The following is a 13,718-nucleotide window of genomic DNA, read 5'->3' as shown; positions in this document are numbered from 1 at the left end:
TGAGAAAAACGGTACGAAAAACTGTACAAAAGCACCAAAACACATGCAGTGTTCGTGATGCCCATAAATCTGGTCGTACTAGAGTTACTTCTCACAGGGAAGACAATGTTATAAATATCCGCAGCCTAAGTACCTTATATGAAACGGCTCCCCAAATCCACCAACAATTCAATCTTGTTAAAAGTGCTCTTTTCTACCGTCAAGAACTGATTAAAGGAATTTAATTTGCGAGAATATGTTGGAAGATCAAATCCAATGATTTCTGTAAAGAACAAAAAAGGGTCGTCTGGACATTATCAGATGCCATGAAGATCATGACTCTTCATATTGGTGAAAATTGCTTTTTAGCGACAAAAGCAAGTTCAATAGGCTGGCAGTTATAGTAGACAGTACATTTGTCGGAGGAAAGACGAATAATTTTATCTTAAGTTCTCAGTTTCAAGTCTGCAAGGTGGTGGAGGTTCAGTTTTGGTGTGGGACATTATTAGTACCAATGGTCCACGGCCAATTAAATTAATTTGTTTACTGAGAATTTTCTACCCAACTTTGGTCGGAATTTGGATGATAATCCCATCTTCATGCGGGATAACACTCCCATTAACACAGCCGGCAATGTCAAGAGGTTCCTGGAAGAGTATAATATTCCGTGTTTGGATTGGCCTGCACAATCTCCAGACCTCAATACTATCGAAAACGTATGCCATTACATCAAGCAACAAGTATGCAATGATTAAATTTAAAATGTAGAAGAACTCTGGAGAACAATTAAAGAAAAAGGGATGCCATTTCACGGAGTATTACTGCAGTCTAATTCAAGAAATTCCCCAAAAGGTGCTATGCTACTAAGTATTAACTAGATTATTGTGTTCCAGTTGTATTTGTGTAGCATTAATGTTCCAAAGTTACATTTAAATAACAATTCTCCATTGTGCGTACTTTCTTTTTGCCTCCTCAATTTGATGGGCTTTTTTTACAATTGACGTGAAAACTAGAATATTTCAATTAAAAGTCAGTTAGGTCATAGGTAAAATTATAGAAGAATAAAAAGCCAATCAAATGAGTTATTGATTGTTTAACAGTTACTTTAAATTTATCTTAAATTTTCAGGTTTTGAAAAAATTACAAGTGCGGACTTTCTTTTTTCCGCCTGTGTAAATATACGTGGTGTTTCAATAGGTTTCTTGACTTTTATTCCGTACGAACACTTTTAATGAAAGTACACACATGAAATTTTATTTCCCTTTGCAGCAATCCCCTCACGCTGCAATGTATATATTGTTGCGTTCCAACACATTTTAGAAGGCCCCATATATGCCCCCTTGTCTTAGCATGTAAATGAAATTCATCACCGTCTGTTTAATCTCCTTACTTGTTTCATAACCTTGAGTTTAGGGAATCACCAATAGTAATACGAAGCAACATCTAGAATAAAGGGAGGACGATGAACTGTCTAGACGCATACCTCGGACAAATAGTTTGTTAAACCGATTGGAGCAACGTTTGAGAGAAACTTTGCGCAAATTATATGTATCTTCACTTCCTCACGAATAATTGTTTAAAGTTCACACATTTGCATCAAACTCTTCACTTCTTGTCCATATAAACATCTTATTTAGCCAATCAATGCTGGTTTTCAGGTCTCATTATTTCAACGCTTCTAATCAACGTCACAAATTCTCGATGCTTTTCTAAAATCTTCTCTGACGTTCAAAAGATGATGCCTGATTCATGCAGGACGGTCCAAAAGAACTCTAAAACATTTCATATATTTCTGTGACATTTTCGAAGTTTTAAATAGAGTGGTATTGCATATAATTGTTCTTAAGTGTCCTTACATCTAGATTGCATTTTTAAAAAAAAATCACACGCTATTAAATCAGACGATAGTAGGGTTTATTCTAATTTCTGGTGCGGATCTTTTTTCGAAACTGAAATCATACAAATTGGCCAGTCATCTCATAAGATGTATACTAAAAACATACTGACTTTTCAAGTGTATATAGCAATTTCTAATGCCTGTACAAAAATGTCTTGAAACTTATTTGAGCACATTGTATATAAACAATACAGTCAGCACAAAGGGGAGTACTACAAATGGTAAAATAACCGTACACAACAATTTTGTTAACTAGGAATGAAAAGAAAATACAGTTGTAGAAACAAATTATGGTTCAATCTGCCTTACATTGGACGCATGCTCTATTTAATGCTGAAACGAATTTTTCTAGCGGTTTTACTATAGGACAGTTTATCAACAAAAAGCAAGTGATCTTCTATTTTTATGTTCCAATAATGTGGTAATAAATGAGTTTATTAAGACACTACATCTATTACAGTTTTTTACTGTTAATCGAATAAAATTGTATATATATTAGGTTGGTGTAAATATAATGTCGTTTTTTACTTCAAGTTGTATGTCAAAAACGACATGGTTTTTGCACCAATCTAATAAATTCAGGATACTCGAACTTAATTATATTATAATAAGTTACATAGCCGTAGAAATGTCGTGCACATGAGGACGCTGAAGCATTTAAAATAATCTATTCAATGGATCTGTGTTTTTATGTTTTAATTTAAATATGAATAAAAAAAATTTAGATAGAATTAGGAATATGCGTTGTTACATGAATAAATCGATTGTGTGTTAAGCAATTGTATTAGCGATTTCCCTTTCTTTGAAAACGCAATTCTGTTATTATAGAACAAGTATAAGTATGCATTCGGTGGTAATGAAGTGTTTATTATAATCCAGTTGAAAACATCGAAAATCACGTTAAAACATTTACGTTACTGACGATCTGAAATAAGTATTGATAATGAGTTTTATTTGAATGTTACGATCTTTTGTTATTTTCTTAAAGTTTCGGTCGATAAACTTGTTCCAGAAAATTTTGTCGAACTCGAGGAGCGTGCAATAAGAAATGCACCTTACTAACTTCCCATAGCAGTAGAGCAACGAAATTTGGCACAGTTATTAGTATTTCCCTACATAGGAACCACCCAGAGTATAGAATTTCTCCCATCGTTTGATGCAGCTCTGAAGACCGTTTATGTAGAACACCCAAGGTTGGTCTTCTAACCAGGACGTGACTACAGAAATCAGGGCTGCATCATCTGGGAAACGCTTTCCTTTCAAAAACACCCCCATGGCTAGGAAGAGGTGAAAGTCAGAGATGGCAAGGTCAGGAGAGTAGGGAGGATGGGGAAGGATTTAATAACCACACGTCCGTGCTTCTAATCTTGCGACATGCGAGTTGTGGCCCGTAGCGTTGTCCTGCAGGAGGAGAGTACCTTTGCTGATCTGGCCCCGCCTCTTGATTTTGATAGATTCTCGTAGTTTCCTAAAAAGTGAAGTATAGTAGGCTCCTGTAATTGTGGTACCTTTTGCTAGGAAATCAGTCATCACTATTTCGTCCTAGTCACAGAAGACTCTGAGCATGGCCTTTCCAGTAAAAGGTTGCATCCTTGTCATCTTTGGAGGTGTTGAGTCAAAGTGCTTCCACTGCATTGACTGCGCTTTGGTCTCTGGATCATAGGGGAAAAAACTAGGTTACATCCTGAGTACTCATTCTTTTGAAAAACTTTGACCCATCTTCTTGGCACATCTCCAAATTCATTCCCGAGCACTCGACGCGTTTTAGCTTCTGAAATTGTGTGAGCAAACTGGGAATCCATCTGACATACACCTTATGCATATGCAACTGGTCATGAATGACAGTTTCCACAGACCCTGCAGTAATCTTGCCATCTTGGGCTATTTGGCAAATAGTAATGTGCCGATCTTCCAAAATGGCATCCTCACCTTGACGGACAGATGCCTCATCAATGGCAGAAGGGAGACGACCAGGTCTGAAATCTGTTTCCAAAGACTTTCGGGCATGTTTGAATTCACGATGCCAGCGTTTTACACAGGCATATGATGGGGCATTATCAACATAAGTTTCCTTCATTTCATCAAAAGTCTCCTGTGGTGTGCGTCCTTTCAAATACAAAAAACCGGAACACTGCTCGACATTCAACATGCCCCATTTCACACCTGACTCAGTTCAAACACCTGTAAAAAAGAACCCACAAATATTTCAGAGCTGTACTTTGCCACGTAACCTGTAGAGGTATAAATAATTGCACATGCAAAATTTCAGCTAGATCAGACACCAGGAAGTGGGTTATGGGCATTATTTATTGCACACCTCTTGTACATGAGAGAATTATAAGTAATACTCAATTGTATTTTTTCTGTTAATTCTTTTTTATAAAAAGAAATCCTGTTCTAAACTCCGTATGTATTCACAAGTTTGACAAAAAGGTTACTGGTTTAGACAAAGGGCTCTTAAAGGATCTAAAACGTATCTATCTATACTCCTATAAATTTGTTTTTATATATTGACATTCATATTAAAACACTTTTATATTTATTCATAAAAAAACAATAAGCTTTTTTTCATACGTGGATCGAAGAATTGCATTCATTTGCAAAAGATCTAACTAATTTCCATGTTCTTTTCAACATTTTTTTTTGGGGGGGAGGGTACTTACGGGATGCTTATCTTTAGTTAACTACTACGTGTAATTGTATTCATGCAGACATTCTACATGATTAATACTTGCGTAGTATTTGCGTAAAAGTGTATAGTAAACACAACACTTTTTCCATATATATTTATGTATACGTAAATATTTTTTTTTTAAAAATTGCCTACAAAATTCTTCCTAGACTTTTTGTCTACAGACATGACCTTCATTTATAAGTTATTTAAACACATGCGAGACTTCATTTCTTGTTGTTAGCCCGGGAAAATCAGTACAAAAGTGTGAAAATAATTTTTTAAAAATCCATTTTGCAGATGAAAATCGAAAGTATTTCGAATATGCATGCATAACGTAGTAGTTATAGGTGAATGTTATAATTATTAGCCTTGCGGCAAACATGTTTTCATAGCGCAGTCATTAACGGACGAGGAAAACATCAATCGTAAGCTAAACGTCTGTGTTTCGATTATTGGCGGTGGCACTCGAGTATTTTCTTTTTTTTAACTTTTTAAAATCATTACTATATATTGGATACGATATCTATCTATCTATCTGTATATATATATATATATATATATATATATATATATATATATATATATATATATATATATATATATATATATATATATAAGTGAACGTGTCTGTGTCGGTGTGCATATTTTCCAACGCAATAACTCTATCAATTTCAAGTCTACAGACTCGGAATTTGATATACAGGGTACTGAGATTTGGGAAAATCTTTGTGATCGGTTTTCGGTCAGATATATGGCTGTTAAGGAGTCAAACTTCAACGATTTGACCTTGAGAACTCTACCAACTTCCTGCGACAATTTAAGGTGTACACACTTGGAATTTTTATTAGTGATTCCTTTTCCATTGATCTAACTTAATAGCTGTATTAGAGGTAAAACGATAAATGTTAAGGTGTCATAATAAGGAGTCAAAGTTACAAAATATTGACCGGTTATTTTATTTAAATTTTTGCTGAAATGCTAGTATTTCTATAAAAATGAACGTGTCTGTGTGTCTGTGTGTCTGTGTGTATGTGTGTCTGTGTATCTGTACATTTCCCTACGAAATAACTCTGTCAATTCTTAGTCTACAGACTCGGAATTTTATATACAGGGTACTGAGATGTGGGAAAATCTACGTGATCGGTTTTCGGCACGAAATTCGGCTGCTAAGGGGTCAAAGTTCAACGATTTTACCTTTCAGAACTCTACCAAACCCCTCCGACCATTTTGGGTCTCAACAATGGAAATTTTAGATATTTTTGGCTCAACATACACCTCCGAACACCCGGGCAACGCCGGGCTGAAATGCTATAAAAGTGAACGTGTCTGTGTGTCTCTCCGTGTGTCTCTGTGTCTCTGTGTGTGTGGCTGCAAACATTTCCCTATGCAATAACCCTGTCAATTTTCAGTATACAGACTCGAAATTTTATATACCCGGTAGCTTTGAGAACACTACCTAACTCCTGCGACAATTTTGGGTCTAAACACTTGCAATTTTAGAGAACGGTTCTTTGGACATAGATCTAACTTAATACCTTAATTTGAGCCCGAAACAATAAATGATAAGCGGTCATAATTAGGGGTCAAGTTAAAAAAATTGACCCCTTTTTTGGGGGGGGGCAACATACACCTCCAAACACCCGGGCAACGCCGGGCTGACATGCTAGTATATCTATAAACGTGAAAATGTATGTGCGCGTGTGTGTGTCTATGTAGATTTCCCTACGAAATAACTATGTCAATGTGGTATTGAGAATTGCGAAAATCTTTTTAATTGGGTGTTGGGCAGAAATCTTGCTATTAAGGGGTCAAAGTTCAAGGTTTTGGACTAAACACTTGAAATCTTAAATATAGGTTTCTTGCACATGGAGCAAACTTGATAATTTTATTTAAACCCAAAATAGTGAATGTGAAGGGGTCAAAATTGGGGTCAAAATTTTAAAAAAATTGACATCTGCGGTCTCTACCATCATTTCTCTATGATAGTTAAGGAGGCCTATTATATAGAAAGGCATTACCGTACATACACTTTGTAGTATATACATATGCACATAGAGTGTTATATTTTCTTATTAGAAGAGTGAGTCTTAGAAACAGAGTCTTAGAGAGTCTTAGTGAGGGTCTGTTGTTTATCTTAGAAAGAGAGAGATGTTGTTGAGAGACTTAGAGATTGTGCGTGTTATAAAGAATGGTGTTGTTTCTGCTATGAAGATTCATATATATATATATATATATATATATATATATATATAATGTTTATACTTAGAAGTGTAGATATGAGATGTACAGTTCACATTGTAGATATGAGATGTGTATGTCAAGACATTCTGAAACACATGATATAGATAAGACATATAATAACAATTATCACTTTACTTTTTGGTAGAATTACACCACAGAGACGACGTTTATAAAAACACATGATGGGTTTATTTCTTCTCACGACTGGTCGGGGTTTTCTCATCAAGAATTCAAAGCTTCCTTCTAAGTTTCAAAAGTGACCGTCTCGCTTCTAGACGTTCGATTGTCACAGTCTGGACTGTCGTCTGTTGTCCTCAGACTCTCTCAGTTTCTCCCCCAGTTTCTCTCAAGTTTCTAACTATATCTAGAATTCCCATTTTCCATGACGTCATACACATGCTAAAACATGTGTCTTCTTTCACGTGTTCTGGAGATGCGTGTCCAAAACTGTTTCCTTTGTTTACAAAAGGAATTTTAACCTATATTCCCAGTTACCTATTTTTCCAATATCTTAAAAACATGTTTATTAAATTATCGTGTATAGTTGCATTCCTGAATTTAATTTTTCATCGCAGAATTGGCAACGTACATTCTTTTCTTGAAACTATTTTATCTCTAAGCTAAACAATGGTTTGTTTTACATTCCATTTTCTAATTCACTCTCGTAATCTATTTCTAAACCTTATTTACGAGGTTCGAATTTCATCTATTCTATTTCATTTTGATTTTAACTAAATCCCTCTATTTTTATACTTACATGAAAAAGGGGAAAGCCCTTATCATGTAACAACAGTTATGAACAGTGCATAGGGCCTGACCAAAGACGGGCCGAAGTGCTAGTATAATGATAAATGCGAAATCTGCATTAATCAAAAAAATCATATTTGAGCGTATTTTACGACCGGACAATGCCGGGCGCACTGCTAGTATCACATAAAGACTTGTGCAAATAAAACTCAAGATGTGAGACGCAAAAAGCCTTCAGAATAATTGTAATAATATTTTTTATAAATACCATTAATTTTAAAACCAGTTGAAAGACGGTGCATGGGCTAATGTAAAACCCTGAGGAGAGCGAGATGTGATAACAATATCAAGACTTCGAATTGAAGGCTATGAAAAGTATTGGCATTCTGAATAACCTGATTGTCTCTCAAATTCCAGCGATTGCTTACATTAATAATTAGTTGAACTCGAAAATAAACAGCTGCTGGGAAAGCATAAAATAGTTTACAATGGTCACAAAACGAAGTGATATTACTTAAAACTTTGGAACAGTTATTATTATTTAGATTCTGTTTCGACATGGAACAGCCACCGGTGATTACTAGTGGGGAAACCTCACGTTAACAACAAAAACAACAACAAACAATAATAATAATAATAATAATAATAATAATAATAATTATTATTATAATTATTATTATTATTATTATTATTATTATTATTATTATTATTATTATTATTATTATTATAAAAAGGGAGAAATAGAACCAAGAGCATACATAAAGAGAGAAGCATATATAGGGAGATAGAGAGTCAAAGAAAAACAAATGACGAAGAAGGAGATTGATAATAAAAAAGATTAAGTAAAATGGGGGTAGGAACAAACAGAGGCCAAAGTTAAACATTGTTCTGAAAATTGAGAAGAGCCTGGAAATTTGTAAAGCCGTGGATTTCTGTCTTAATAGAAGGAATCAAGTAATAAAGCCCATTAATTATGATAGACAGATGATCTGACAGGCGGTCAGTGGAGGACTCCTCGACTTTTATCACGCTTTTACTTCTCCCCCACGAACTATTCTTCCTATTTTTTTTCTAAATAAAATGATGACGTCTTTGTTCCCGCTTGCCTTTCCGGAAAAACAAAACAATCTACCAGACGCCATCTTGCCTTGTGCAATTTTTCTACAAACGAGCATTCTTGCTTTTTATTGTTTTTTTACCATCTATTTCATCCATATCTGCTTGATTCCTACCATCCCTTACTTTGCTCATTATATATATATATATATATATATATATATATATATATATATATATATATATATATATATACACAGGGTGTCCGTACAGTTACTAGACAGTCTTATTGTTTTATTGTATTATATTTGTATTAATAGTTAATATTTCTTTTTTTACATGTTTATTTAATCAAGCATATATAGTAACTTTACGAACACCCTGTATATATATATATATATATATATATATATATATATATATATATATATATATATATATATATATATATATATATAGCATCATGATAAAAAGTCACGCTGGTTTGTATGCACGTAGACATATACATATGATAATAAGACATTTAACTGTGTATCGTATTTATATATATTGTATTCATTTTCATGTAAAATAAATAACCTAAAAGAAATAATATTTTCGGAAAATTATATTTAGAATAATGCGCTTTAATTGGGAGATGTGTGGTTGGTTATTGCACAATGTGCTCACAATTATACGCGCAGATACCCTTATAGGGTAGTCCATTGTCTCTTGAGACAGAGTGGGGTATATATATATATATATATATATATATATATATATATATATATATATATATATATATACATACTAGCATTTCAGCCCGGCGTTGCCGTGGTGTTTATATGTTTCTGTTGAGCAAAAAAAATAAAAGACGGTCATTTTTTTTTAATTTGGCCCCTATTATTACCCCTTAACTTTTATGGTTTTGGGCTCAAATAAAATTATTAAGTTAGATCCATGTCCAAGAAACCTATATCTAAATTTCAATTGTTTAGACCCAAAATTGTCGGAGGAGTTTGGTAGAGTTCTCGAAGGTCAAATCGTTGAACTTTGACCCCTGAATCCCCAAATTTCTGGCCGAAAACCGATCAGATAAATTTTCCATAATCTCAGTACACTGTAAATCAAATTTCGAGTCTGTAGATTGAAAATTGACAAAGTTATTGCGTAGGGAAATGTACATTGACACACAGGCACACAGACACATTCACTTTCATGGATATACTAGCATGGGTGGCCGGCTTTTCTAGGGTATTTGGACGTGTATGCTGAGCAAAAAAAAAATCATTTTTTTTTAATTTAATCGCTATTAAGCCCCCTTTACATTTATTGTTTTGAGCTCAAATTTAGTTATTAAGTTAGATCCAGGTCCAAGAAACCTATATCTAAAATTTCAAGTGATAAGACCGTAAACTGTCGGATGAGTTTGGTAGAGTTCTCAAAGTTCAAATCGTTGAACTTTGACCCTTTAACAGCCAACTGTCTCGTCGAAAACCGATCACATAGATGTACCCAAATCTCAGTACCCTGTATATCAAATTTCCAGTTTGTAGACTGAAAATTAACAGAGTTGTTTCGAAGGAAAATGTACACAGATACACAGATAGAGAGACAGATAGACAGACACGTTCACTTTTATAGATATATAGAGACGTAAACAGTGGTAAGATATGCCGACTCTCTAATAGGTTCGATCTAGAGCTAAGAGAAGGATCTAGTCTTGCCGTACTCATTAGTTGTGGTAGGACAATCAGTACAGTATCTGGATTACTTAGGTTGAGCACTTCTGTAAATGTATTTCGCGCGCTGCTGATTAAGCACAGCCCGCTGTCTGTTTGTAAAAAGCAAAAACAAAAAAGTATATCCACCACTGTTAAGCTATACGCAAATCTTTATCTAATAAACATTTGATGAATCATGTATGAGCACAGATTCTTGGTCTAGCGGTTCGATCTGCCGAATGTCAACATAGGTTCGATCCACAGCTAAAGAGAAGTGCTAGTCTAGCCGCACTGCTGAGTTGTGATACGAAGAAACATTAATGCATGCGGATTACTACATATATATATATATATATATATATGTGTGTGTGTGTGTGTGGTTGTGGGTGTGCGTGTGTGTGTGTGTTTAGAGACAGAGAGGGAGAGAGAATATGTGTGCATATATGGTGCCTTCCTTCATTCTTGACAGACTATGGATACCCATACGATTTTTGTGGAAGTTGCGCAATCCTCAACCACGCTTCTCCTGGGTTAATATTGTTAAATCATAGTTTCAATTGAAGATTCACGGCAACTGGAAAAACTGTCGAGATATGCGAAGCAATACGGTGCTTAGCATTCCTAAGTGGGCACTCCTCTCGTACTACATTGCTTAACTTCGGTGATCTACGATAACCGGTGTGTCAACGTGATCATGCAGTATATATGCACACATACACACACTCACGTATATATTTACACAAACACACCCATATATATGTATATATACATATATATATATATGTATATATATATATATATATATATATACGTCTTTGTATACGTATGCATGTATATCTATTTATGATATTCAATATTTTGTAAAGATTTCAAGTACTTAATACATCCACGCTGAATATGTGAGTAAAGATATGTAGTAAACAATAAAATTATATCTATTGCTGTTCAGCTACGGAGAGCAGTCTGTTCGCTGCACTTTTGTGGATTTATATGCAGGAATCATCACAGTATCATATTTATGCTAAAAATTTTATCGGTATATATTTCCTCATCTGACTGGAATGGTCTAAGCTGTAAAGATAAGACGCGGCGAGGTAAGTGTGACTGTATCTATTCAATTAACTGTAATTGATATGGATTAGCATTAAATGAAAACGAAAACAGAGTCAGCAATATTAATTCGACATTAAAAAAAAAAAAAACTAAATGTATGCCTACTTACTAAAACGTGTTCCCAAATAAAACTGGCTAAAAAAATGCCTTCTTTTGTACGTTTATACGTTCCAATTTTCTCATGAAACTCTGGACCACACTGTCTGAAAATGTTTATATTTCTATATAATATAATTCTTTTTGAGAAAACAACTAGTACGTTGGAAGCAACATAACAGCGAATTCGGTTGCTGTATTTTTCATTTATTGACAGTTATATCGGTAAACACATATAAATTAGTCCTTTAGTCACAGTATTTAGGGTTTTTTTTGTTTTTTTTTAGAAAACTTTAGTCATTAAAATATCGAAGACTGAGCGAATCACATCGAGTGAGTATCGATTATCGGATAATAAGAAGTCAGAAATCATTAAGAATTTTATATCATTTTTAGCAGATTTAAGGACATAAAAGGGAATTTTCGTTTAGTATTACGTTTCTGAATTTTTAAGATGATGATTGGTTATATGTATTATTATTATTCATCAGAGTACAGTTCTCATCTTGATTGTGATTTTCACAAAGTTTCGGTCGATATAATCTCCGACCTTCTTCAGGTGTTTCTTGTCGCACTCGCGAATGTTTCTGTCGAACTCGGGAATTTGGAGGGAATTTCGAGCGGAACCCTTTATTTACTTCACGATTTTAGTGTGCTCTTGTTCAGTCAGTCAGGACTGGATAGAGGTCCTAAGTAATTCGCAAATGTATATTTCGCCAGCCCCCACTGAGGATTGAACCTTCAACCTTCAGGAGAATATCACTTTTACAATTGATTTTTCCCAGTACTCTAACCACTGCGGGTCCTTGCGGACAATTCTAGAACGAATTTTAGGAGCCTTAAACCTACTTTTTATTTCTCGTTGTAAATATCACCATCTATTACTATTTCGTTTAGTAGGTCAAAACAAATTCTGTTCATGATGTGTGCAATGTAAGACCTTTTGGACTTTAATAAATTACAACACTGTATCCTTTCTTAGATCTAGAATGTTCGTGTGGGGTTACTATACCAGTTGTATTTGTTATATTATTTATGTTATTAATTTTTATTTTCATATATATTTAGTGTTCTGAGTTTTTGATTACTAGGTTTCTTTTTATTTATTATTATTATTATTATTATTATTATTATTATCATTATTATCATTATTATTATTAATAATAATAATAATAATAATATTACATTGATTTTGTTTTTCACATGCATTTTTATACGTATTGCCTAACTCATTATTCTTAATATCACTGTATTTGCATTTCATCTAAAAAGAAAAAAAATATCTTTGTTTTCTTTCGCGTATTACGACCCCGCCAATTTTTTTTTTTTAGTTTGTCTTCAACCGCAGTAATATCCTATTTTCATCGAAATACATTCCTTTAATTAGTTTCATTTAGTTAGGTGACATCTGAATTCAGGCCGTCTGTTCCCTGATGGCTTCCACAAGATGAAACTGATAGACCGCTGTGTTCACCAGCTCTGATCAGCGCCTAAACTGATTAGTTCCACTGATACTTTTGTCCAAATTCCCTGTTCTTGCTTTTTTCTCATACTGCGTGTTATGTCGCCTATGAGCTGGACATAAATCTGTATGGATTCATTTAAATGTGTGACAGGCTAAGATTGAGACAAAGTAAGCATCAATTCGCATTCAGCCAATATTTCTCGTGCTTTATTTCTTGTGAATATTTTTTTTATTTTTCTGGTTATATTTCTTTTCATGTAATTTTAGATGAATGCGTTATTTCTATAATATGAATGTTTATATAGATCAGTTAAATACTCTATAAATATACAGAACAATAACGTTGAAAAACATATTCAACATAAATCTTTGAAGTTAAAAAAACTAGATATTATTAACTCCTCAGTACCAGAACTGTGCCTTTTTGTTAATACCTTGCACTTTAACCAATGATTTTCTTTGTAAAGAAGACGTTTATTTTGTGATTATAACGGCCGTGACGTTACCTAGGTAATCATGAACGTTCTCTACATCTCTCCGGTGATCTTGAAATTTATTCATGCTTAATAACGTTGACTCTGTTTTAAAATCTTTAATATTTTCCTATGGATGATGTCATTTCGCATGCATTTTTTTATTTCCTTCCTTTGAAGATTATAACACTTGGTATGGGACAGCCAAACCAAATGGCAACATTGCCCTGATTTTTATTGAAACCAACAGAGAGGTATTTTTAGTATCCTCACT

The sequence above is a fragment of the Euprymna scolopes genome, chromosome 32 (genome assembly GCF_053919585.1).
Source record: "Euprymna scolopes isolate OS-2025 chromosome 32, ASM5391958v1, whole genome shotgun sequence".
NCBI classification, from domain to species: Eukaryota; Metazoa; Mollusca; class Cephalopoda; order Sepiida; family Sepiolidae; genus Euprymna; species Euprymna scolopes.
This window is presented reverse-complemented; position numbering follows the sequence as displayed.